Raw genomic sequence first — 27136 nt, 5'->3', positions numbered from 1 at the left:
CACCGACAGCGTGAATGCCTGACACGCTGCCAGTGAATTACAGTTCTGTATTTTGGGAACAGGAATGATATAACTATTGCTTTTAACGTGAATAAGACAACAGGCCAAAGTTTCAGGTACACAGTTTGTAAAATACTGGTAGTTTTCTCTTTCAGAAATGAACATTGTTGCTTTGAGTAGGTCCAAGCAGAGAGGAAAATACAGTGTCTGTACATCGCAGCCCACCTGTGCAGGCAGAGAGCCAGGACATTTAAAGCTCTGAGCTGAGGAACATTCACTGCAGCTAAGAACAAGTGCTTGGCTACTGCATGTGTCTATCCCAAGCCTTCACACCAGATTTCCATTCATACAAATGTTTAGGATATGTCTTCTTTGCATGTAGGCTCTAATTCCCTTGGGAAACCTTCCACAATTCATTTTGTGCAACAGAGAGCTAGGTGGTTTTCAGTTTGATTCTACAACTGGGTAAAGTCGCAGTGACACACATCAGATCTCTTCCTGTATCTGTCACTTACTGTTCCCCTGTTCAGTAAATGCAAGGAGAAGATAATGCTGTGTAAAAAGACAGCAACAAATAAGAATATAGACACTTCTTTTGGATGGGACTATTTCAGCAAGATGGCTCTTACAGCCCTCAGCACTAAATACTTTAGGAGAAGCCGCAAAATCTGCATTAGACAGATAGCAGATAATCCTCCCTCAGAGTGGATCTCTTCTAAATTCTCAGTAGAACTGGAGAAAACCCCCTGAACATTGGAGTTTAAAAATGACCGGGTTAAATAAAACTGTTTTCAATAGCTCATAGGTTGAAAATAAATCAAAATTATTTACTGAATAAAAATATTATGATTAAAAAAACTTTTAATGAAATTGTTTGGTGAGGGTTGGAGGAAAAGGGAAAATACTTTTCCTCTCTACCTCATCCATGAAATATACTGCCCATTTCTTTGTTGTATTGAGAATAAAGTTCCTTTAGTTCTAATATTTCTGTGTACACGGCATTGCTATTCTAAACATAGCAAAACTGGCTGAATTGTTAAAAACATACTCTCGGCCTAAGAACCGTTGCATGTCAAGCACAGAAGCACAACTAGCCAACTCCTTCATAACCGGAAAGATCTTTTCCTCTTGCACAGATGCAATCAAAATCCAGCAAGACAGCTAATTGTAACCTAATCTTGTCAATTCTATGTGCAAAAGCAATTTTACGTATGATTGGAAGATGTGCAGAGGGAATAACAACAGCGTATTTCTGGTACCCTCTGGGATTTAAAAAGCAGATTCAGTGGTATTAAATAAAGTAGCAAGGCTACATTTGCTAAATCAAATAATATTGGGCTAAGAAGGACATCTGGAAACAGTCAGTATCAAACAACATCAGATTTGTGTTTCCTCCATGGCCGCAGTGCCCGGCTGGAACAGGCGCCCTGTGCTTTGCAGCGGAGGTGCCAAGCGCTCCACACCGGAGGGGAAGCCGGGGAGAGGCAGTTGTCGATAAAATTGGCAAAGGTATCTGAACATAAATAATAACACCGATTCAAGGTCATCCCATTATTTAATGGGAAGAGAGAGATTTGCCCTTATTACCATATCAAGATTTACATTTAACTATGTTTTCACATTAGACTTGATAAACATCTACTAAAAGCACAGAAAAAAGGCATTGCGTTAGCTTCCAAAAAGAAAGGAATGGCATGAAATGAGGCTCTATGTCACTGTCCTCCTTTTGGATAAAAATAGGGATTGATGTCTCCATTTAAATGTAGTGCCAAGCCTCACTTGGTACCCACATGAAACTTATCTAACTCAAAACAAGTGCTTGGGGCATTCAAGGCATTGATGTTTAGTCAGGCATTAAGCCTTATGAAAATTAACCTTTTTCTTAGCATTTTATTGGAATTTTAAGATCAATAAATAGGTCCGCTATTGATGAACTTAAGCTATCTTAAATATATTAAAAAATCCTGCCTCAGTGTGCCATAAAGTTGACATAATGAGTCTGACCTCTCTTCTTTCAGTAAATAGTACCTATAACCATTTCAAGTACACCCAGCTTGATCTCAATTAATAAAAGTGCCAGGATTACCCAACAACTAGAAGGGAGCCAAGTGCACACAGAGTAAAGGGAAATGAAACTCCCCAGGAAACTCCTCTTTTCCCAGCAGTGAGCAGAACTGGGCCAGCTAGTGCTATTCACTCTAGTATTGGTCCTGAGAGGCTGAGCTGGGAGACATTTTCCAGTTGAATATCTTGCCTATGTTATGAAACTTTGTGTGTTCTTATGATGATTCCAAGCATTTTAATAACAACAACAAAAAGCAGTTATCTAGGGGAAGAAGAGTCAAAAAACAACAGTGAGTTAATCTATCAAATGTGAGGTTTTGAGTTTTCCCTTCAAAAGGAAAATTTGCACCATTCTAAGATAAAAAAATCTATAGCTTATGATTCCAATTAATTTCTCTGAGCACTTCACACACATACAGGATAGTCCCTCTTTGGAAGAATCTACAACAGGGGCAAGCTTAAGGAACATCAAGTAGACATGGAACAGTAAAATCAGTTTCTCAGGGTCATACCAAGCAGATGTGGTATCCAGAGTCTGGGATAAGAGATGTAAATTTTTTGAAGACCTCATGACACCATTGCTATTATACTTATTTTATCTAGAGGATTGATAATTTGAACAGTCTGGAATATGCTGTCCGGAATTTAAGTGCTGAGCTGTCTATGGCAACACCATCTGTAAGATCACTTTAATAGAACTTGAATACCCAATTATCAGAACAGTAAACTGGTTATGCTACTTTGGCCAATTTGGCCATATTACTGAGGTCTGCAAAGATCCGTACTGCTATAATAAAGTTACTTCCCACTCCAAAACCAGTTATCTTAGTAGGAAGTTTAACTGATTTAAGTGCATCAATATCAGGGTTTTGTAAGCACTCCTAACACACTGAGGAACTACAAGTCATACACAGTGGATGTAGCAAATATGGAAATTCTAAGTCTAGGGGGTGGCAGAAGACTATGTTTGTTTTAGTCTTACAACAGCAAGATTAAAGTGAAGTTTTCTTTGCTGAGTCAGAGGACTATTCATCATTTCTACAAGCATAAACACGTGCTCTCACACAATGTATACAAATCAGTGAGTCAAAATTGTTATCAGCAAAAGCAGGAACCCTTCTTACACTTGCAGTGTTTGCTCTACTCAGACCTCTCAATAAACAACGTATTCTTGATAAAAATTGCAAACAGCAACATCTTCAGGTATGCACATTTAAGCTCTTCCTCTACCAAAGAAGTATCAGTACAGAAATACCTGTGCAACAAATATGGACCTTGGCATTATTCCAAACCCTTCATGAATTCGGTGTAGTTTCTTTAGATTTTGAGTACCTGTTTTCCTCCTCTGTTACTTAACTATGTGTAATTTTTAGGCAAGGCACAATCCAGAGCATGAAGCAGGATAATGCTTGTTTGGATGGCAAAAGTTAAGATGAGTGATAGCTTTCTTCTCTCTCTGTCCAACGAAAATGAGAATTTCATTCCTGAACTATCTACAGCAATGCCAACCCTTCCAAATTTACAACTTGTATTACAATATATCTGTCACCTTTTCTGTCTTTTTATCTTTCCCATTCGCTTCTGTTCTCGCTTCTGTATTTTTTCCCCTCCCCAAAACCAGCTAGAGGTGGAAAGCTATAGAAAGCCACAGACACAGTTATTCCTATCAGTTCAAATCTTTCATTAGTGTAATAAACCAAACAGAAACTATGCACATTAGAGGGCTTAGCCCCCTCCCCAAATTATCACAGGGTGCATCCAGCAGCTGTACAATTCCTACATGGGCTGGACCCTTAAAATCTACTTGTCACCACATACTTTAAGAGACTACTCCTGTTCTATCAGGTTAACACTGATAACTGAGCAAGTAGGTCTGTCCCAAAGCAAGGCAGTGTTTAAACGGCTTATCTACCTACAGCTGGGCAATGGGTGAGGGCTCAGAGCCATTAGAGCTTGATGGTGCCCTCAGGGTCCTTGCAATGTATCCCCTGTTTTGATTTGCACTGGATGGTCTTCGGAGAGACAGATTGATTTCCTAGGATGAGAGCTAATGCTAAAATAAGCTTTATGCATTCAGGTTGGTCTACTGGTTTACCACAGCCAAAAAGTTTTGCAATTTAATGACTTTCAATCTAGAACTGCTTTGGTGGAATCTCAACAAATTCGGGTTATTGCATGATTAACCATTGTACTATTGAACAAACACTCAAAAGACATGGGGTTTAGTGCTCAGATCTGTTCACTTAAACCAAAAAAGCAAGATATGTAACAACTGTATTCCTCCCTCATCTACTATATAAGAGACTACTAACAAATTCTGTGGAGTCTCTTTCTGAGATCCTTTACATAGGAAATAGGATTACCATGAAAGTAATATTAGCAGAATTCAACTGGGCTAATAATGGAGCTGGGTTTTATGTGAAGGGATGTAAGAAGAAATTGATAAAGTTTAAAAGTAACTAAATCTAAGACAAGTAACGTAGTATGCACTGTTGTTCCTATATTGAATTATATAATCTGAATATTATCCCTTTTCCCCAAATGGTAAAATTGGGCATCTGTAAATAGTCTGAAATCTCAACAAGTTTCATTACCCTGAAGTGCCAGTCTGCTCCTTGACAACTTCCCCAGTAGTGTTTCTGTATAGAAAGAACCAGACCTTCAAGTTTGAGATACGACTTGTTGTCTAAGAGCGCTACACCCCCACTGATCAGTTAATCCTGTTGGTGATAACACTTCAGAGCATACAGACAACTATTCTGCATGTTATTCTTACACGATCTCTCCATTTATCAAAACTAGGTCTGTGCAAAGGAGAAAAATATGCAAATCCACAGGCAAAAGAGAAGTCGTGTTCTGCAACACACTAATAGTTCAAGTACTACTTGAAGATGATTCATTTACCTTGAGTATTGACTTTACATTGCTCAGAGTTATTAAAGAGACTGCAGTGTACATGATTTCAAAAATTCAACAGCTGCTTAAAATGATTTAAAAAAAAAACAAAACAAAAATCAAAACATGCAACCACTGCTTCCCTGTTAGGAAAGCAGATAACAGCCTTTCATAAGATTACTTTATCCCATATGCCCAGTCTTGTCAGATTCATAATCCCCTCTTTGTTAGGTACAGGATAACATCTGCTTACATTGCCAAATTCCAAGCCAGCGCCAAGAGGCTGGAGCTCCTCTCCTGCAGTCTTCAAAGACTGATTAACGGCAAGAGCAGGTGCAACTCCTACGGGCTTCACTTGATGACTTCCCATCTCCTGTAACTCTCCTTCTACCATCTCCTCAGGTATTTGTATTAAAAGGCTGCACTATCAACACATCTGAGGCAGCTGACTTTTAGATCAAATATATTTCCCATTCTCAGCTTTGCTCAATTATTTCAGTTTTGCCTTCGTGTGCTGGCATCCTGCTTGCAAGCGTGCTCTGCACTTTGATGACACCATGGAAAGAAGAGACGAGCGAAGCCGGGCGCGTTGCCTGTCTGAACAATCAAGGATCCTCCCAGTGGCCACTCACAGTGACCTTTTGTGCGACCTGTCCCTGACACCAGGATAAAGTACAGAAGGCAATGATTCCTCATCAGGCATGAAACATGCAGCCTTCAGTGCCAAGATATGTCAATGAAGGAATTTAAGAAATTAAACAGTTTTCATATCATGTGAAATATACCTGTGCATACCAAATTCACCTTTGCAAAGAGAGACACCATAACTGTACAGCCTGGAAACACAAGCTGCATCAAAATCCGAATGCCAGTGAACATAGTATTGAGTAAAATTCAATGAAAAATCTAAGAGTCAAGGTAAAAAGAGGAAACTCTTAATATTCCTTTTATTTCACATGATAAGAGTTAAAACAAAGTGAGGTATACATCTTCTGCTTATTGTTTTAAATATAACAGAAAACAAAGAAATGCAAGAACACCATCAAATAAATTGCAAGGAAAGAGGGAGAAATCAAGAAGAAATCATTTAACTGCTTTGCTATGGAAAACAAGCAAATAAAAATGACAGACTTTGGTGAAGTGTTGCATGAAGAAGTCTTGGGGGAGCAGTCCTTCATTTGTGCTTTGTAAGTAAAGTACTGCAGTCTAGAGAGTCCACTCTGTTACTAATTTTTCCCCAAAACTGAGCAGCCTGCAAAAACACAGAGTTTTTGTCTAGTTAAGAGGGCTAATGATAAAGAAAATGAGGTGCCCAGATAAAACAACAAAATGGGGCAATTCAAGAATGAAAAGCTTGAAAAGGCAAATATTGATACTACTGACAGACAAAAGGGAATTCGCCTGAGATCATATCAAGCTATTTTCCTGCCTCATATGTGATTCCAGCCCTTTGTCCATAAACTGGTGTTTGTAGGCTTGATTGCACACACAAGATCTGTTAACATTAACTCCTCACATTATAAACTCGCATCAACAGGGCATTCATCTCCACAGATGTACTATTCTAGCAATAAAGATTGCAATTCAGAGTCCTGCAGTTCTGATGGTTTCAACAACTATGTATTAAGTTTAGGAGTGGTGTAATTCTTTGCAGGATTGGGACCCAATATTAAAATCTCTTCAGGAAAGAGACAGTTCCTTCCTGTGTTTTTATACCAGAGCCCCAGTCTTTATTGCCACTTTTACGAGACACTATAATTCAAAACTCAGCTTCCCCAGATTGCTGCTTTTTTTTCCTTCTTTCACCTTTGCATTTCACTTCACGTGCCCTGCACAATCTACAACGAATATGAAAGACCACGCTTGCCAAAATAAAGGAAAACGAAAAAACAGCCTTGTCTGCAGCAGGTACCTTTTTCTGCCTGTATTGCCATTGATCCAATGATATTTTTTCACATCCATCCCTCCAGATTTATTTTTGAAAAAACGATAACCAGTCAGAAGAGTTATCACCTTGTCTCCATGTGGAAATGCATTGCCACCCGAGCCACAATTCATACTGCGAATATCAAGGCCAGTAGTGGAATATCTATGAAACTAAGAGGTAGGAGCATTTCACCTAATGATGAAACAAAATCCACAACAAAATCCCATTGTGTGTTTCTTGCTGAAATAGGTTTTTTTTCCTAATAATATTGTTCCAAAACCAATTTCAGTCTATGTTGTTCACACCTGCAAAATGAAACAAATCAGACAAAAACTACTCTTTCGCATTGCTGTTGGTCATCCAGAACTTACATTATAGATCAACATGTGCCAGCAATCAGCAACGTGCCATGTGTTGAACGTTTGCGTCAAATGGAAATAGCTAAACCAAAATCAAAGGAAAGCGTTGTACCTTTGATGGAGTTCCATACATTTGTTATGCTGCAAGGGCTGAGGCTGCTAGACCCAGTGATGTCAATGGATTGGTTAAATTCTCTTTTAGACTTCGTGAATGGACTATTAAATCTCTGTGGACATGGCCACAAATGCTTTAGAGACGTCACTTTTTTTTTTGAGCTATTTAATTGCCTGGTTTGTTCCTTTTATGTTTCTGGGAGAAGGCCTAAAGAAATAGTTGAGACCAAGATCCAGAGATGAGACCAAGTGAGACCTTCCAAGCCAGACAGCTAATCACCATATCAGACTGTGGTACCTGAGCTAGAAGGCTTCCTAATAGTTCTTCCCTTCTGTGATGACGAGGACAACAGCATGTGCATCACTATATCAGATTACTAGAAAGCCACTTTGGGAGATGACTTTAGACAAAGAACTACGTTTTTAAACATACTGAACTTGTAACAGCGTCATGGCTGACCTCAGAGTGTTGCAGAATGTGACCAAAATATTTACTAGTCCATTTCTGTCATAGCACACATGAACATTTTCCTGGGCGGAAGGAATTTGAAGCTAGGGAACCTGTAATCTCTTCAAAGGCAGACAAGCTCCTGTCACACATCATTATGAGGTGTAAAAAACCCAGCCAGACAAAGAAAACAAACAAATCACAAACCAACAAAAAACCCCAGCAAGCTGTGTAGGCTTTCCTAGAGGTGTGACATAATTGTATATAATACGTAACCACAGGAAATAACTACTTTACCATGTTCATCCATTCAGAAAGAAGAAAATGGAAGCTGCTGAAGCTAATCCCTTTTAGACTTGCACAGATTGCCTCCTGTTACAGGGTCTCTGGTTTTCTACTGCCAGCTGTGAGTGCTGGTTTTAATTCGGACGCATGGAGCCTGTGCACACTATTACCAATTATTACTATTACCAGTGCTGCGTTCAGCTTTCAGATGGCTGAAAATATTTTACTTCCAATGTGAGAACCACTTGTGTTTCCTAAGAAAGGAACACCATAGAGGCATGTAAAATAATGAATGGTTTAGTTCAAGCCGATTAGGCTCCCCTGTTCATCCTGAGAAATAACACCGGGGCAATGGGGAAACTCAAGCAGATGAACTACACAAGAAAATAGAAAGTCAAAGTTTATGCAAAACAAATACATATTATGGAGCTCTTAAGCAACTGAATACCCATATGAATATTTTAAGGGGGTTAATATATATCTATAAATATGACTTAATTTTTGGTTTGGTTTGTTTGGACTTGGAATATCAACAAGACTACTCAAGACTTCTTCCACACCAGGATTACGTGTAATAAAGTCACAGGGTGTTTGAAGGCACAGGTTTTGAGAAACAAGTCATTCTGAACAGTATTTCCATTACTGTGATTAGCTTCACTGATGTCAACAGGACTAGCGAGGAGCTAAGGCTCTCCCCAGTCACAGTAGCAAGTTTAGATGTAAAGCAGATGAAGCAAGTGAAGGTATGAAAGCTCACTGGGGTTTAACTTCCACGGCTCTACGCCACACATGAAAAACAACCTTTCCCCACACATGGAAACAGGTCAGCACTCCACTCCCATGGAAAACAACCTGTCATCCAAACCTGCGTTAGGTCCAAGGGGCAACATACACCACTGGCTTTGTTGGTCCCCCTTCTGAGTGCAGTGTACCATCCTACATTCACATGTAGAGCAGGGAAACGTAACAGGTTTTGGCTACTCAGCGGGGAAATCCCAGCCTTGGTGACATTTACCTGGGAACCATCTCCTGCCAACAGCCGCCTTAACCTGCCCCTTCAGAATGTCCCCAGAAAAGCCAATGAGACAAACTTTGCTCAAACCATAGTATAACAGAATGCCAAGTCCCTTCAAAATCAAAGCATTGATTGAATTTCCCTCACAGAAAAATGCAGACATTTTGAAAGAGTCCAAAGCAGTTTGTTTTGACCTGACAGAAGGCAGCATTTCTACTATTCATTTTGAAAACACTTTGTATTGGGGGTAATGCACGGTAAACGTTAATAGTCAAAATTAGAAAGTTTAAATTCAGTGAATTATGTTAAATGATCTTTGGGAGATGTAGAGGAGAATTGCAGGGGAACAGAAGAGTGTTTTTCTCTTATTTTGTTTTTGTTGAGTGGTTTGTTGGGTTTTTTTCCCTTTGGTTTTCTGTGTGCTTTTTTTGGTTTGGTTTTTGTTTGGGCTTGGTGTTTTGGTTTGTTTGGTGGGGGTTTTATTATTTGCTTGGGTTTTTTGTTTAGTTTTGGTTTTATTTGTTTTAAAACAACTTCAGGGATTTTTTTGTTTCACTCCACTGCAGAACAGAGCCAATTCTGAAATGTGGAAAACTTTCACATATGGAACTTTATCACAGAGCTCTTGTCCAGAGCAGCACATCACAGTGCTTCATCATTTGGGATCTCACTTGAGTACCCTGTAAACGGATTAAATAGATCCATTAAATGGAGTTGGTTTTGATGCTTCATAACCCTATCTAGACAATCAGTACAGACTTGCTTCTGACTCAACTACTTCATTACAGAGATTGCAACTGCTTTTGCTCCAGAGCAATGTTACCTACCAATGCATTAGTCACCAAGGCATTTTTGCAACTCAGGTGAAGTTTGTTAGGAGCATGTTGATCCTGGCCCTTGGTCTACAGAAAATCCCGCCAGCACTTGTAGATTTCTCCATGAGTTTCATACAGTCAAAGCCAGAAATCACTGTGCAACACCGCCAGGAACTCAGTCAGTATCAGCTTGAAGCTTCAGATTGCCACGGGTTGTATTCTTTTATTGCAATTTTAAAAGGGAAATTTATTATCTAGTATTTTTAAGCCAGGATTTTTTTTTTTTTTTTAAACAGAACTATTGTGAAAGAAAATAACCTATTCAAATGAAGTTAAAGAAATAATAATTTGACTTTATGTGGAACTATGATTTATAATGAAATAAGTGATCTTGACATGGGAGTGATTGGTCATGACATAACAGCCACAGGCTCTCAGAAGTGATAAGCCTGGTTTGATAAAAACAATTCCTTTACCCACAGAAAGAATGAAGTCAGATAAACAGCTATGGGGAAAAAAATGGCCTTTAAGTTATGTAACAACAGGAGAAGCAAGGAGGAAAAAAAAGTAACTAAGTCCCAGATAGTTGAGAAACAATGACATGCATGTATTTCAGATCATTTACAACACTTACAAAAAGGGATCGTTTGGACAAGAGCTATGTCAGTTTATTGAGAAAGTTAAGATGACCAAAGAATGTTGGTTTCCTGTTCCTGTACTGCGCAGCTCTCCCTGTGTAACTCTATCTGAAAAATGTTCAGTTGTAGTTGTTCACAGCTAACACATCATCAAAATCCTAATCAGCAGATCAAGGCATCATCGAAACTTTAAACTTAAAGAACCAGGGAAGGCAACAGCAACATTAAATAACATGCAGCCTCCCTCCCTTAAGAGACTTCTTTTTTTTTTTTTTTAAGACCCGTGAGAGGTTATTTAATACAGGCTTCAGTGCATTTATCACTTTGAAGAGGAATTCACTTTTAATTTTCTAACTCCAGAGGAGCAGCTTTTTAAAAGCTGAGGATGTTCTTGCTTAGCTATCTGCTCTGCTGCATATTTCATATAGAAATGTTGACTTTGCTACAACTTCAAACCCTTTAAACCCTATGAAACTCGAGTGCTAATTCATACCGCATGATCTGAAAGCAAAACGGGTTCACAGATGGCGAGGCAGATCCATCAGAATCTGGATTCTTATGATGCCTACTAAGTAACGCACACTGTCAAATGACTGTTTTGCTTTTTTGTGGAAAGAACAAGATAGTGTCCATGTGTGCACACACACACCAACTCTTTGCAGAGAGCTACCCTATGTGCTAAAGCAGCCACGTATATCACCCACCAACTACTTCCTACCTAGAAGAAAAGGTCCACCTTTCCTTCCCTTGCCTAATTACTCTTTGATGTGGCCATGAGGAAAAAGGCAGAACTTCAAGTGTCACCTGGTGCAAGTAATGTCTCTCCAAACATGCAGCAATCCCATTATGGTAATTTAAAAGCTAGAGCTTCTACTGGTTATTATAGGACATTTTACTTAGCAAGTGGGCTGTCTCAGGATCATCCATTAGGTACCATGGATCTCAAAAATGCTTAATGCTGATTACCCTCAAGTCTGAATTCAGATGATATACCGAAGTTCACCACAGAATTCTCAGGCTGGAGGGGACCCTCAAGAAGTCATTATGGTCCAATCTCCTGCTCAAACAGGGCTGACTTCACTGGTTGATAAAATTGCTCAGCTTTGTTCCAGTTGAGTTTTGAATTTCTCTGAGGATGAAGATAACAATCTGTAAGCTTATTGCAGATTCTAATGAAGTACAAAACTGTGTGTAAACAACCGAGGGGTTTTAATTAGAGTTTATAGCTCAGAATGTCTTTTCTATGTAGTAGTTTTGACTAAATAACTGACTCTATCCCATACTCTGCTTTAGGTGTCTATGTTGCCCTTTCAGTGATTAACTGTATGTTTTCAAGTTTTCCAGCTTTGATGTCTACTGTTTTGAAACAGTGTACAAAAGGAGAAAAGGAAAATTTCATTTTGTCTTGGGTTTCCAAAGCTGTGTAATTCTGTAATAATCTCATTATGACAGACTTTCTCTATATAGCTTTTTCCAAAATTAAAAAATTACTACTATTGTATGTATCAGAGGTATCTATTTTCACAACTAATCGTCTATTGGGTAAAACTGATAGGAGTTGGCTTCTGTATACAATCTTTGTTTGCAAAATTATGTTGTAGGCAAAGAAACACAAAATGTCTGCCGTGCTGCAAGTCTGTTTTCCAAAAAAATGGAAGAATGTTCTATTGAAGCTGTATAGAAATGATCCTATTATACATAAACCCTTTAGAGCATAGTGGCTTCCTAACAGGTGGAGCTTTATGTGTTTTTCAATAGACTATTTGCCCTCTCCTCCTCTGACAGAAAGTTTGAAAAGACGTCAGTAAAGACCCTTTAAGGCATCTAATTTATTATCTTGAAATTACCTGCAATTCCTTAGTAAGAGACATTTTTAAATGAATTATCTCTCTGCCAGTTACAACATCGCTTACCATGGGCTGGTTCTGTAAGAGCAACAACATGACAACTTTTCCTAGTTAGGAAAAAAAGTGATGCATTTTTTTTCCTTATGGCAGTTTTATTTCGTTTTAAAATTCACAAGTCAGCCTTGTGAACTGTATTCAGAATTCAGGTAGAAGTGCTTTGGTTTACAGTCCTGTGTAAAACACCTTTGAAGACCACAGAAGCGTGGAAATAGGAAGATGGTGGTGATCTCTCTCCCATAAAGCAGCTAATTACATGATCATCTTGAACTCTCTGAAGTCAATTACTGTAATTACTGCAACTATTGTGTTGTCATATTTCATTTGGAACAAAATAGTAGCATGAGAAGAAACTGCCAAATATGGCATTCCAGACTTCTTCCACTTTATAGAAATGTGGTTAAAATGAAAGCTTCTGTCAACTCCAATGAAGTGCTCCTAAACTCAGGAGGCATAGTCTCTTCTTACAATACTCCCTCTTAATGTAAACCACTGTAAAACGTAATAAGACTAAACAGAGGGAGAAGGCTCAATGTCAGTATTTAAACCACAGTCCCAGCAGTACAGAGAATACACAAGAGATGTCAGGTCTGTCTGTGGGGCAGCCTGAGGAACAGTTTCATTTTCCTCCTAAACTCCACCGTAACAACAGAAGAGCCATCGGCAGCATCATCCTACGTGTTCCTTTTCATGGGCTTATGTCAGAAACTCTGTGTAAGCCAGGAGATACTCGGCCACCGCTTGAAGAAACCCCAAAACAGAAAACTGCGTCTGGATAAAAACTTTTCCATCCTCAAGAGGTTTTCACGAGTTTGTCTGGCTTAAACCATAGCTTGAATAACAAAACCATTATAATACAAGGTTAACCTCGGCTTCATCCTGATGGAACTATTTATCTGTCACATAAAGATAGGTATATTCTCAGTGGACTGCTTTTTTTTGAGGGCACATACACAAGCTATTTTCTCACAACAGCGAGGATGTCTAAATAAATCTCTTACAGGCAAGTAATAGGAAATATTTCAGCTCCAGATGACTACACCAAACTATTTCCCAAACTTCAGGAAAGCCAGTGAATATCTAAAAGTACAAAATAGAGATAGATTTACAAAACACAGTGATAACAACCTCTGCATTAGCCCTCAGCTCTAACTTCATGGCATACAAACTCTTTTAGTACTTGTTTCCACACACACAAAATGTGCCACACTGTATTGTGATTCTGTGTTTTGCCTCCTAGAAACAGGATACAGATGGTGATATAGGCAGTAATTTTTCCATGCTTTAAGGCGCCATAAATATTTAAGCCTCTCTCCTGTAACTCCCTGCCTCAGGAAAGGCTGAGCAAATTCTCCAAGGACCAGTCCTTAAACAGACTCTGAATTGTGAGCCATGCTCAGGGGTGTGTGAGTTGCATTTTGTTTTTAGTACAACCATAGTTGCTAGAAATTTGCTGGGTCTGTATACGTGGGGCCTAGCAAAAGTTCTTTGAAAAACTGTTGCAAAGAGCGTCCCTTATGCCTCATCAAGCCTTTGAAGCACCAGTTCTCATTGAAGCACAGTGTAACGTCCCAGCTTTTGAGGAAAATCAGAATAACTGTGCTTCAGATTGGCACACTCTCCGCTAAGACAGAGCCACAGATTTGGAGTCACAGTGTGTCAGGCACCTGTGACAGGAGTCAGGGCAGAGGGAGAGCTGGGATGAAACCTTCTGCTGCCACACTTCACTTCTTAGCCCCTTTCTTCATGAGGCCAATGTGCAGCAGATGTGCCAGACAGGAATGAAACGGCAGCAGAAATTATTAGCAGGGCTTCAGTAATGGATAACATTATCCAATACATTATTTTGTAAGGAATTATAGAGAAACCTCAAAAGTTATGGTTTTGTTTTGTTTTTTTTCTGTTGGTTTCAAGCAATTTGGGATTTTCATGTTCATGGCCTCAAAGATAACATAAAACACTTTTAAAAAATCAGAACCATTACAAAGTAACAAATATTGCCTGTAATCACAAATGAGGTTGTACAAAACATCACATCCTCGCCTCGATTACAAATAGGCAGCTCTTCATACATAAAAGGCTTAAACTGAAAACTTATATCCAAAAAGTTTTGACTGTAGCGCTACTTTCCTCAATAGGCAGCATTACTATTTTTTCTAAGAAAACCCAGTAATTTTGTCTGTGTACCCCTTTTTATGATACTTCCAGAAGACACTGACAGTGGAAGGGCTACTTTTTGGTGGTGTTTTTTGTCCTTTTTCATATTGATTTATTCTGAGATTAACTCTGACTCAACTGTTAAAGAGAACTTGCGAACAGATGTAGGACAATGCAACACTTTCATACTGTTATGGATGATAATATAAATAGTTTTCATTCTACAGTGTTAAATGTATTCCATGTTCTCACAATGCCTATTTAATAGTTTTGGGACTCTGTGTGTGTTTCCCTTAGAAGAGAAAAGCAGAATGCACTTCACCATTTTTTTTCTCCTCCTGGATCTAATTATTCTCTAATTTAAATGCAAAGGCCAATCCAGGTTGCTCCTGAGACACTGTGGGACTCTATTAGGATCTTTTACATTAAGACTTTTTATGATAACGATTATATGATAAAGAGCATCTGGAGTCTAACACAATATTAACACCATTTCTTAAAGGTGCAACCCAATTTTTCCACAATCTAACATTCAACTTCTCCATGCTTACACAGGCTAGTTAAAGGGAAGAGGATGTTTTCTTCAAAGTAGTATGTATCGGTTATGACACAAAGTATCAGAAAAGCCTGGTGCAGGGACAGTAAGACTAGTTTTAACATTCATTTGAGAGGAAGCTCTGCATCTGCAGGGTCTCTTTAGTTGTGTCCATACTGTTTCCATTATCTTCTACACAGAAATAACCTGTTATTTTGCTTATGTAATTTGAAAAATACTGTTTAAGTTTTGAAGACAGCCCCAAACAAACAGGCTACTCTCCCACGCATGCTGTAACAGTATTACATTACACCCCTTCATAAAGCCTCCATGCTAAGAAGTGAGACAATGACTAGAATTGTATTAATTTGCAAAATTCACAGGGCATATAGTTCTTTATATATATATTCTAGCTGTCTGATGAAAACTAAATGCATGCATCAATTCAGAAATCAGGTAGAACATATGAAATCAGGAATCAGGTAGAACACATGAAACGTAAAGTTCTGTTTTTATAAACCAGATTCTCTAGAATCTAAGACTTACTTTAAATATCAGACTTTGTAGTTCACTAAAACAGTTTGGGCTTTCACTATATTGTACTATATTACAATTAAACGGTAACAGATTCTGCTACATAAAGAATAATCTGGCTTAATTTTTATTTATTTAATAAGTAGTAAAAAATGAGTCTTAATAAAATTATGACAATTTTATGATATCCTTCTGCACACAAATAGCTTACAGATAAATAAATAAAACCTTAAAAGCAGGCAATGAGAGGCAAAACCAGGGATTTTTCATCTGCAATGTTTCAAGTCCAAAAGGTTCATTGATTTATCCACAATTTGCCTCTTCCTATAATTCTCTCATATATTGCATGCCACTGCACAGATATCTGTCTATGTACCTACCCAATTAACAAACGGACTAGCACTCAAAAGATCAGATTTTGAAAGATCCAACTTCAAAAAGGGTTTGAAACACACAGCTTTCACTCTAGCAGTTGGAAAGGGCTAACTCCATTCCTTACTCTTTTTTCATGTATAGTATGAACTCTTTGTTACTCTTTTTGATGAAATATTAAACATATATATGAAGGAAAGGATCAAGTTAGATTATACAATTTTAATAATCTTCTTATACCACACTACTGCAACTGCACTGTATCTGTAGGGAAAGATGCTAAAAGAACAACAAAGCCACCTTGCATTTTTGCATAAACTAAGCTGGTTACTTGAGATATCGAAGTCCCCTATGAGGACAGGCTGAGAGAGTTGGGGTTATTCAGGCTGGAAAAGAGCAGGTTCCAGGGAGACCTTGCAGCAGCTTTCCAGTACCTGAAGGGGACCTGCAAGAAAGCTGGACAGGGACTTCTTGCAACGGTGTGTAGTGATAAGACAAGGAGCGATGTCTTCAAACTGAAAGAGCGTGGATTTAGATTAGATGTAAGGAAGCAATTCTTCCCTATGAGGGTGGTGACGCCCTGGCACGGGCTGCCCAGAGCAGCTATGGATGCCCCATCCCTGCAGTGCCCCAGGCTGGGCTGGACGGGGCTTTGGGCAACCTGGGCAGGTGGAAGGTGTCCCTGCCCATGGCAGGGGGTGGAACAAGATGATCTTTAAGGTCCCTTCCAACCCAAACCATTCTATGATTGTATTTATTCCAATGTTTCATCTGAGGCCTTTTTGCCTTGCCAATGACCTAGTAATCTTCACACCTATACGCTGTTACGATATCATAAACTTATCATAAACAGAAAAAATCCACTAATTACTGACTGGATACAGTGTCTATATATGAAAGTAAAGTGTTTTTCTGCTTTACTGTAACTCTGAGATGAGCTTAGTAGCCCACAGGCTATTACGAGAAGAAAGACATTTTCCAATCTGAGATATAGTTTCAATCTATAATTAATGCACACATAAAAGCCTCATTATTTCTGCACAGACTTGCAGAAGGGACATTTTAACTGCACATTTTGAACCAAATAGGACCTATTAGTTAGCTAACTGAAGCGCAATATCAAGAAACTTCTGTCCTCAGTGGTCTTGAGCTGAAAAGACTTGTCGAAGCCTCACCTAACAAAGAAACCAATGAGTTGAGTACTTCCTGCTGTGAAGAACAGAATGTCAATTGGCCCATGGTGCATTTTCTGATTATCTCAGTGTAGAACTGGTTAATTCACAATGTCTCAGCTCCATGGTCCGTGAGTCCATGTTCAGTGAGTAAAACCAGTAATGCCCATTTTGATTATTTTCTAACATTACTCCTTGAGGCAGCTTGTACACTTCCCGAGGAATTACACATAATTGAGGAGGAGCAAGACAAGTCATCTCTTAGGAAAACTTTCAAAGAAAAGAAAGTTGGCACCTGAGAACAAGGACTACAAAATGTTACTACAAAAATGTAAAAAAAACCAAAACAAATCTGTACTAAAGATGATATAACTTGACTTGAATCAGCAGAATAAATTTCATTGATTTCTAGGTCTAAATTTTTTACTCAGGTTAGACGGTTTGCATAGTCTAAGGTAGTGGTAAGAAACAAAAACAGTGTCCTGACAATATCTGACCATCATTTAGGTGCAGGTGTTCTCTGGAGAAATTAACCCAGCCTCAAGACAAACAGGAGTGCTCTAATTTATATTATAGGTATTCTTTACTTTCCAAAGGCAGAGCAGGAAGTTAAATGTGACTTAATAAAACCAATATCCAAAGTTGCGTTGTTACTTAGAGAATGAGGATGGAAAAGTCCTCTGGAAGAGGAAACCAACCAAACAAACAAAACCACACACAAAAATCCCCACCACAACACCACATCTTTTTTGTACCACAGGAACTAGTTTTAACATATAACTAAATTGAAGTCTCAGGGTTATAAGTAGACCAAGGGTCAGCATTATTAGTTTTATTTTCAGTTAAATCGCTTTCTTGACAGGATTTCCTGATACCAGAAATGTGTTTTCTCAGATGTGCTTTAAATGCACCTGGTTTGTTCATAAGGACATTTACATACATCAATTCACTGAATGTTTTTAGAAGGAAGACACTAGGAAAAGTACTTGATCTATGATTTCTGTTGTACTGTTAGAAAAGCAATCAGACTTCAGCAAAATAAACCAACCCATTGGTCTCAATATTTCCATAACAATCTAACATGTGATCAAGGAGTTACTATTCTATTGCCACCTATCATTATAGGCAATCTGCTTCCCTGTATCGTCCAATAACTGGCTGATAGTAGTTGACAGCGTTCCTACTCCTGGGTAGTGACAGGGAGGCAGTCTGGACTTACGCAACATCCGAAATAGGCAAAACTGAGCTAGTTAATATAACCAAGCATGTTTATTTATGGCTTTTTGTATTTGTTGTAGTTTTCATACTTACAGGACTGTGCTGTTCCATGAAACACGACACTTCACGTTTGTGTGTGATTGCAGCTCGTGATTTCTGAGCAAAAGCTATGATGAAGAAGCCCATATGTCAGCTGTATCATTCAGGATTCAAGCTTCCTAGTTCAAAGCATCGGAAATCCTTTATAACGTATGACGAAATTCTCAGCCAGAAAGTCTCAGAGAATTTTAGATCATCTTCTACTTTAATTGCTCATTATTTTGAATTTTGTCTTCTTTAACAGTTGGTCCATTGCTGTATACAATAAACGTTAAGATCTTCTAATTTGTAAATAAATTGTCAATGTTTTTGAAAAACTTTAAGGAGATTTTTGTGTGTGTGTGTGTGTGTGTGTGTGTGTGTGTGTGTGTTAGTCCTGCCTCTTTAGGGAAGAACCAGAAAACCTAGAGAATGAATTCTCAAAGCAAAAAAAAGCCAAAAAAATGGTGAATTACCCATCACTGAGAAGTGCAGTAATATGTAAAGCCTCTGGCAAGGGACTCTCAGAGTCTAGTATTCCCTTCAGGGAATCAAGGGAAATCTGCATTACAATATGACACATGATTGACTGGGGACTACCAGTCAAAACGATGACATTATCTGCCAATCAAGGTAAGAGGCAGTTAAAAGAGAAATAATCTTCCAATTACACTCTAGATCCATTGAGAGTGGGGCTAGTGATATGCTTAATCTTTCCAGTGTGCTATATAAGGCAGTCTCCAGGTTTTGTCATTTCTGACAGTTTTGCAGCTGCATATGGACAGACTTTTAGATCAGAAAGAGGCCACGATCAAGACATATGCTTCATGCCCAACTGCAGCGAGGGGCTAAATCTAAATCCATGTTTAAGGAGCGATTATACTGCATGGTAGTTAGAGACAAAGGGATTTCTTTGGGTTTTTTTAGCAAGTTGCCAGTTGATTTCACAGGAGCAGACCTCAGAATTATGAGAAAATACGTTGCTGGTTTTCCTGACTCCATGTCCCTTCATAACTCACAGTCTTCTGGGAAAATGCTAATAAATTCTGGGACAAGACTGTTATTAAGACCAAAAGGGATCATTACACCATCTAGTCTCACTTTTCATAAGCCAGGCCAAAGAGTTTTTTCCAGTTACTCATGCACTGGAGCTTAATAACTTGCATTTTATTAAAACATGTCATCTAGAAGATATAAAGACAGAAAAAAACTACCAGCTATATTAAGTAATAGTGGTGTCTGAACAGTTAATAAGCCTTGTTGTTAGAGTTATGATTTATTTCCAGTTTGATTATTTCCAATTTTAGTGGACTCTAATTTCCATGGCTTTGTGCTACAGTGACTGAAACATCATAGACTGAGTTGATTTAATGGGCAGAACAAGCTATGTGCCTATGACACTTGGTGGTGACTGTAGAGTTTGACATCTAAATTATCTGAAGATTTTGCATGCCTTGAGCATGTTGCAGTACATCCCAGCTCCTCACTGCACGTATGAATAAGCTAAGCACATTTTTCACAGACTGAGTATTACTTCCACAATAGCTTGTCTTTCCTCCTATGAGCGACTGTGACAAGATGACAGTGATGTTATGTGTCTCCTGTCTTCCAAACAGGGATTTTTTTGAAAAGCAGAAGGTGCTGGAAGAGGAGGTAGTAAGTCATACGTACATGGAGAACACTTCAAGAGACAACTGACATAAAGAGGGGAAAAATGAGAAGGGTTTTCATTTACATGTGAAACCAAATAGAGAAAAACATAACAGAAAGATTTATTCAAAGACACAAGGCAAAATATCCAAGCTTGGGAAATAAATCTTTAAGCCACCTTAATCTTAAAACTCCCAGGACAAACTAGATGTTTCTGAAACTGGAATTCAGTGAGGACCACAAACCAAATGTTGCTACTATAATGCCAAACATCTTTTGACATGTGGCTAAAAGTGCCAGCAGCTTTGGGCAGTGGCAATACAACTTACTACCTGTGATTACAACTGTGTATGGCAAATGCTTAATGATTCCTATAAGAAAACAAATTTAAGCTATCTGCATAGCACTTCAAACAAAGCATGGCTTCTTCTTGTAAATACCACCAATTTGATAGAGATATATGTAATGTGGAAGGTATGGTATGTTTCCATAGCTGGTGGAGTCCACTTCATTACTCAGACCCATTCTCATTGCCCTACAATACTATTGTAACCACTCTGCCTTTTAATGATGCTACAGTAAGCCAGGTTTTTGTTTGGTCTCTTCTTATATTAGACTCTAAAGTACAAGACCATTTTTGTGTATTGAGAAAATTTTGTTCTTTGTATGTTGCTTATTCAATTTAAAAATAAATGAAAACTAGGTTATAATTGCTTAATGTACCCCTCCATTACTGGTTGGGTAGCTATTTTCACAGCTAAGACTTTTATTTCAAATTAGCTCACAGAAGGTAGCTATTATGCAGTCTGTGCACTACAGTAGCTGGGGAACAATTTTTTTTTTTTTTTTTTTTGAATGGTCAGGCAAACTCCAAAACAAAAGAACAAAAGAGGCTGCTACACATTTTCTATCCTGATACTATGAAAGTAGGAGAGTGTATCATTTGGTACCTTTCCATTCCAATGGTAGAAAAAGAACATTAAGCAATAGCAATCACGTAAAGAAAGTCCTTGCACATAATGTAAAGAAAGTCCTTGCACATAATAAAGTTCCATATTGACCATGTGCAAGGCTTTAGACACAACAGATAAAGGAAGGTTTTACAGATAAGAGCTAAGTATCCAATAGCCTAAATACCTTCAGCCAGCATGTCTAAAACTTAAAAAAAAAAAAAAAAACAAAAACAAAAATTAAGTTTATGATCTTCCTTTCTTCAGTAAAACCAGCAGATAGTTTATCCAGTGGCACAGCAGCTATTTACCTTTCTTTTATGGATGGAGCAGCTGACAAGCTCTCCCTCAGCTGAACAGCTGCTTCTCAGCTGTCGCTAACTGAAGCCCAAGTGGCAATGGGGACTAATGACAAAAGATACGGACAAAGACCTGTTGTTACAACCACAGAGCTCTCCTACAGAAATCTGAAAGGTTTACTCCAGGTACTGAGTACCAGGAACTGTTAGCAGAAGCGCTTGCCACCTCCAAGCTAGATAGTCAGTACCAAACACCGCAAAGTGGAAAATTAAAGAGGACAGCAGAGGACTTTTCCAGAAGGCCTAGTGAAGAGCAAAACCTGTGAAGAAGATAGGCAAGAAACCTAGTCAGAAAAGGAAAAATGGTTGTTTGACAAAGAGAACAGAGGAATCATCAAAGATTCTTGAACACATTTCTCAAAGTTAACAAACTATACTTAAGAAGCAAAGATTTATGTATTTCATAGATGTTGCAGGCATTGCATTATAGAATCAAAATAAAATAGGGTTTGATGTGACATCCTGGGGTCCTGCAAACAAACCCCGTTTCCTAGATATTTTATTTTCTTTAAGGACCTCTGGTGATGGAGAAGGCCTGACTGGTAACCTATTCCACTGCTTCTTTAAACCTTAATATTATGGGGTTTTCATTAACAGCTGGGCTGATACTTTTTTACAAAAATTTGCTACTTTGCCATTCAAGTAGAATATAGACTATTCTTTTTGTCTTTCAGCAGTTTGTCACATATTTGAACATTGTCCTTAAGTGCACTCCAAACTTAAGTTAGAGATAAATTAAGCCCTTGCTTTCTCAAACAAACTCTCACCAATGCAGCATTCTCCTGCAGCATATACAGCCTAACAAATAAATTATAATAGACATTTGCCCAGACATGTCTACATTGTGATTCTGCAGTGATATGCTGACCTCATACACTTTGGAATGTGATATTTTATTGTGGTATCAGGCATGTAGATCGTAATTATTAATACGGAACAAGATGCTAAGACCACCAGGTGCTAGTGCTACCTGGAGATGTCTGTGATCCCATCCTGGGCTCTGCTGTTTACTGCCCTCCACATCTCAACTCCACTGGGACTCCTGGCAGGGGCTGTACCAAGCTGGCACCAAAATCAGGAAACATTCACGTTTTGTCCATCATTACCCAACAGCACCTTATGTTGCTTTTCTTCTAACGGCAAGAATTTCAAACCACCCATTGCTTAAAATATTCCCAGATCCTACAGAATTACCGAAAATTTCTCTGAAAGAGTGCAAGAACTACTAGATAATTCATTCTTCGGGTCTGAAAAACATTCAGAAAAAGCCCTTATGGCCAAAACCATAACTTGTTTTATGTTTTTGTATTTTGCACCTAAAGAATTCATTAAAATACCATTTGTTTTCTACTTCTCATGTTTATTTGTTCTTTTGTTAAGATTTTATTGCAGCTTCACCTTCTATCAAGATGGACTTTAAAATGTGGTCCGAGCTAAAATTTAATATGCACAGTAAAATTTACTAAGTAGCTGAACAAAAAGTCACTGCACCAAAAATGGTCCAGTCCAGCAGTTTTCTAAACGATGTAGGAGAAAAATAATGGGGCAGAGTAGCAGAAGCCTGACCCTATTCCCATAAGACTGTAAGATTTATCACCTACATAAGCAGAATGCTACAGAAAAGAGATCTATTGACCACAGCAATAACTCACTGCCCAGTAAAGCTAGCTGAGATGCTAGTCTGGTATTTGCTGATAGCACCTTTATTATGTGATATTCAGAATCTTTTTAAATAGCCTTGCTCAAGAAGCTACTGTTTTTAATATTATGCACCACCTACTCTTTTTTAGACCAGCCACGTATTTACAGTACTGATATTCAGGGGAGGGGGGAGCTGCAGGGAAGGATTTATAGTAAAGGGGATTTACTGTTTGAATCCAAGTGTGTTGCCACAGTTCTTGTAGATTTCGGGAAAGGGGGAGCTCCAGGCTCATCCTGGCAGAACAGAAACATTACATAAACAGAAATGTGTTTGCATAACACCTTCTACTTGAATGGAGTATTTACTGAGGAAACGAAAAATTAAAAAATACAGTCAGAAAACTGCTACCACAGTGAGTTTTGCTGTTTGGATACATGTAGGGAGACACTCAACTAGTTTTCTGGTGTGCAGTGTTTCTTCAAGGACTTGGACAGCAAGGGTACAGGGTCCTTAAGAAGTCACCCAATGTGAGAAGATGGACACAGAGAGCATCATCTTTTCTCAGTGACCGTGTGTGGAAGCCCTGAGTGCAACTCTCCCCAGGACGGCAGCTGCCTGTGCCCATTGTAATAAACGATTCTTTACAAGTTACTCAAGTTGTTTGTTAAGGTGACTAGCTCAAATACCAAACACCACAGAACCCCAACTAAAAGAGCAGAAGCTTTGTCCAAAAGGACTATTGGAGCTATCTGCAAAGCAAACATGCTATAAACAAAGCACAGGTGAAAACGTGCTTTAAACAAACCACAAGCAAACAATCAGAAAGCGTCAATGGCTCTCGTGGGGAAGGACTGGATGAGATTATCACGCACCCTGCCCAATCCAACCAGTGACGCGGGCTCCAGCGCATGCCCACCGAGGCTGTTCCAGTGACCAGTTGCTCTCATTATAAACATTTATTTCTTATATCAAGACGAAACTGACCAGGGTGCAGCTTGTACCTGTTGCAGCTCGCACAGGTTGCTCCTCCTGTCCTGCAGGTGTCTTCCTGTACCGATCCCTCGCCCGGGCTCGTGCCGCTTCGCTGCCTTTAGAACAGCGCGCGGCGCCGCCCGCCCCGCCCCGCCCCGCTCCGCTCGCGCCTGCCCAGCTCTCGCGAGAGCCGCTCACTCTTCCCGCCCCGGGGTCTTCCCGGGTCCTCAGAAGCTCCTCAGGCAGCTCTGGAGGCGTTACAAGCTCCTCAGAGCGGGGCACCTGCTGCTGAATTCTTTTACCCCATAAAATGCCCTCTGTCCAGCTGGGCCAATGGTATCCTGTCCTGTATCGAAAATAGCGTGGTCAGCAGGACAAGGGAAGTGATCCTTCCCCTGTACTCTGCATTGGCGAGGCCACACCTGGAGTATTGTGTTCAGTTCTGGGCCCCTCAGTTCAGGAAAGAGATTGAAGTGCTGGAGCGGGTCCAGAGAAGAGCAACAGGACTGGTGAAGGGACTTGAACACAAGACCTATGGGGAGAGGCTGAGGGAGCTGGGGTTGTTTAGTCTGGAGAAGAGGAGGCTTAGAGGTGAACTCATCACTCTCTAGAACTACCTGAAGGGAAGTTATAGCCAGGTGGGGATTGGTCTCTTCTCCCAGGCAGTCAGCAATAGGACAAGGGGGCATGGGCTTAAACTCTGCCAGTGGAAATTTAGGCTGGATATTAGAAAGAAATTCTTTACAGAGAGAGTGGTCAGGCATTGGAATGGCTGCCCAGGGAGGTGCTGGACTCACCAGCCCTGGAGGTTTTTAAACTGCGATTGGACATGGCACTTAGTGCCATGATCTAGTAAACGGACTGGAGTTGGACCAAGGGTTGGACTCTATGATCTCTGAGGTCTTTTCCAACCCAGTCGATTCTGTCTTTAAGAGAAAGAATCATATGTTGTCACTATGGGGTATCTATAGTGGCCAGATGGCAGCTGGTCCTTCTCTACATCTCCTCATTAATGTTTATAAATATGGAAAGGGTGACCGTCAGGAGGATGGAGCCAGGCTCTTCTCAGTGACAACCAGTGATAGGACAAGTGGCAATTGGTACAAACTGGAACACAGGAAGTTCCACTTAAATATGAGAAGAAGCTTCTTCTCAGTGAGGGTGGCAGAGCCTGGCCCAGGCTGCCCAGGGGGGTTGTAGAGTCTCCTCAGCAGACATTCCAACCCGCCTGGACACCTTCCTGTGTAACCTCATCTGGGTGTTCCTGCTCCAGGGGGGGATTGCACTGGGTGAGCTTTCCAGGTCCCTTCCGATCCCTGACATTCTGTGATTCTGATGTGGAGCAGAAACTTGTTACCTTGTAGGGAAGGACTTAGAGCTGTAAGAGGTGCATGAGATATAGACACTGATAAAAGGCTGAGAAAACGAATTAAAATGGTTTCCATGCTTCTTTCTTACTGTTTCTCAGGCAAACCACAACACCTCTGCCTTTTTCTGGCCACTAGCAATCTCACAAACTACCTTAAGTTTTGGTAAAACTAGTGCCTGAAAATGTAAGTCTGTGTAGCAAAATCTGCCCATGGAAGTAAATATTTCTCAGCCCACGCTGAAGGCACAGGCTAAGTACATGTATTTATGAACACACAACCAACCTTTAGGGGTTTTCCCGTTCTATTTGATCCCATAAGCCAAGCACTTTTTTTCCAAGAATCATTTAAATTTATAGGAGAAAGGGGCATAAAAGCCTGAAATTATTTTGGTTTCCCATGTGAGGCTTTGTTTTCACAGCTGCTCTGAAACAAAGACAAGCACAAAGGTGGTAGGAAATAGGAAAAGTTCCTCTCTGATTATCAAAGGTAGACTGCTTTCTGAGTTAGAAACAAAAACCTCTCTGGTGCAGCCTGGTTCCACACATTCTAAGTTCCTCCCACACATTGTGTACAGGTACCTTTACCAAACGACAGTCATCCTCATTGGGAAACAAAACCCGGCCTCTGTTCTCTGAACCTCTAAAGATCCACTTGACAGTACAGGCCATGGATGCAAGAAGATCAATGCTTAGTAAAGGGTGATGTGCAGCTGAATAATGACCCGGTTCTACTTCGGCCTACAACGACATTTGAGGCCAAGATTTGTTTCTGCACGGAGGTTCATATTTCACACTTAAAAAAAAAAAAAAAAACAACAACAACACAAAACAACAACAACAAAATAAAACAACAGCAAAAAAAAAACAACACCAAAAACCCACACACACACAAAATACCACCACCACAAACCAGCAACTGAGTCTTTGTTCATGAAAATATAATTGCCTCAGGTAAAATCAAGTTACGTAATTAGAACAACAAAGAAAAATTCTGCCACACGGGGTACATCTGTTGCCATGTGCATAAATTCTCTATGACTTGCCAAAGTAATTTATCCACCCAGAACACACATCCAAGCCGGCCAATATCTAGTGCTGAGCAGAAAGGAAATTTAAAGAAAGGCACATCATTTATCATTACAGACAGCTCAGCAATATTGTGAGCAGGGAGCACAATTTCAGTGGAGGGGGAAGAGGGAGAATGGAGATTGGAAATGCTTGCTGAGCTCAGAGCCCGTTCCAACAGCAGCCTGACATCGGCATCTCAAGGGCGGCTTCCTCTGAGAAAAGAGGAGAGCGAAAAGCCCTGTCTTAACCAGCCAACCCTGTCCCAACGCTACTGCAGTTGCTATTTTGTGATGGAAAAGCTTGCTGTTGGAAAATTTTTGACCACTCTTGCATAACTTCCAGTAGAATTTAATGTGAAGAATAAACAAGCTTAGCACTCTATGGCAGTCTTACATTTGGGCTGAAACCTTCCAGAAATGAATGCTACAAAAAGCCCATTCTCATATGCTGCATGTAAAATTTTACCCCTTCACACCTAGAGGAGTTGTTGGCAAGGGTTTCAATGCAGTTACTCAGTACAAAAGCCTGTCTGCTGTATTTTTCACCACACTGTTCAGGTTTCTAGTCTACAAGGTGCTAGGGAGCAAGGCAAGAGT

The sequence above is a fragment of the Columba livia genome, chromosome 15, assembly GCF_036013475.1.
Source record: "Columba livia isolate bColLiv1 breed racing homer chromosome 15, bColLiv1.pat.W.v2, whole genome shotgun sequence".
NCBI classification, from domain to species: domain Eukaryota; kingdom Metazoa; phylum Chordata; class Aves; order Columbiformes; family Columbidae; genus Columba; species Columba livia.
The sequence above is the reverse complement of the archived record's forward strand: the minus strand, read 5'-3'. Positions refer to the sequence as shown.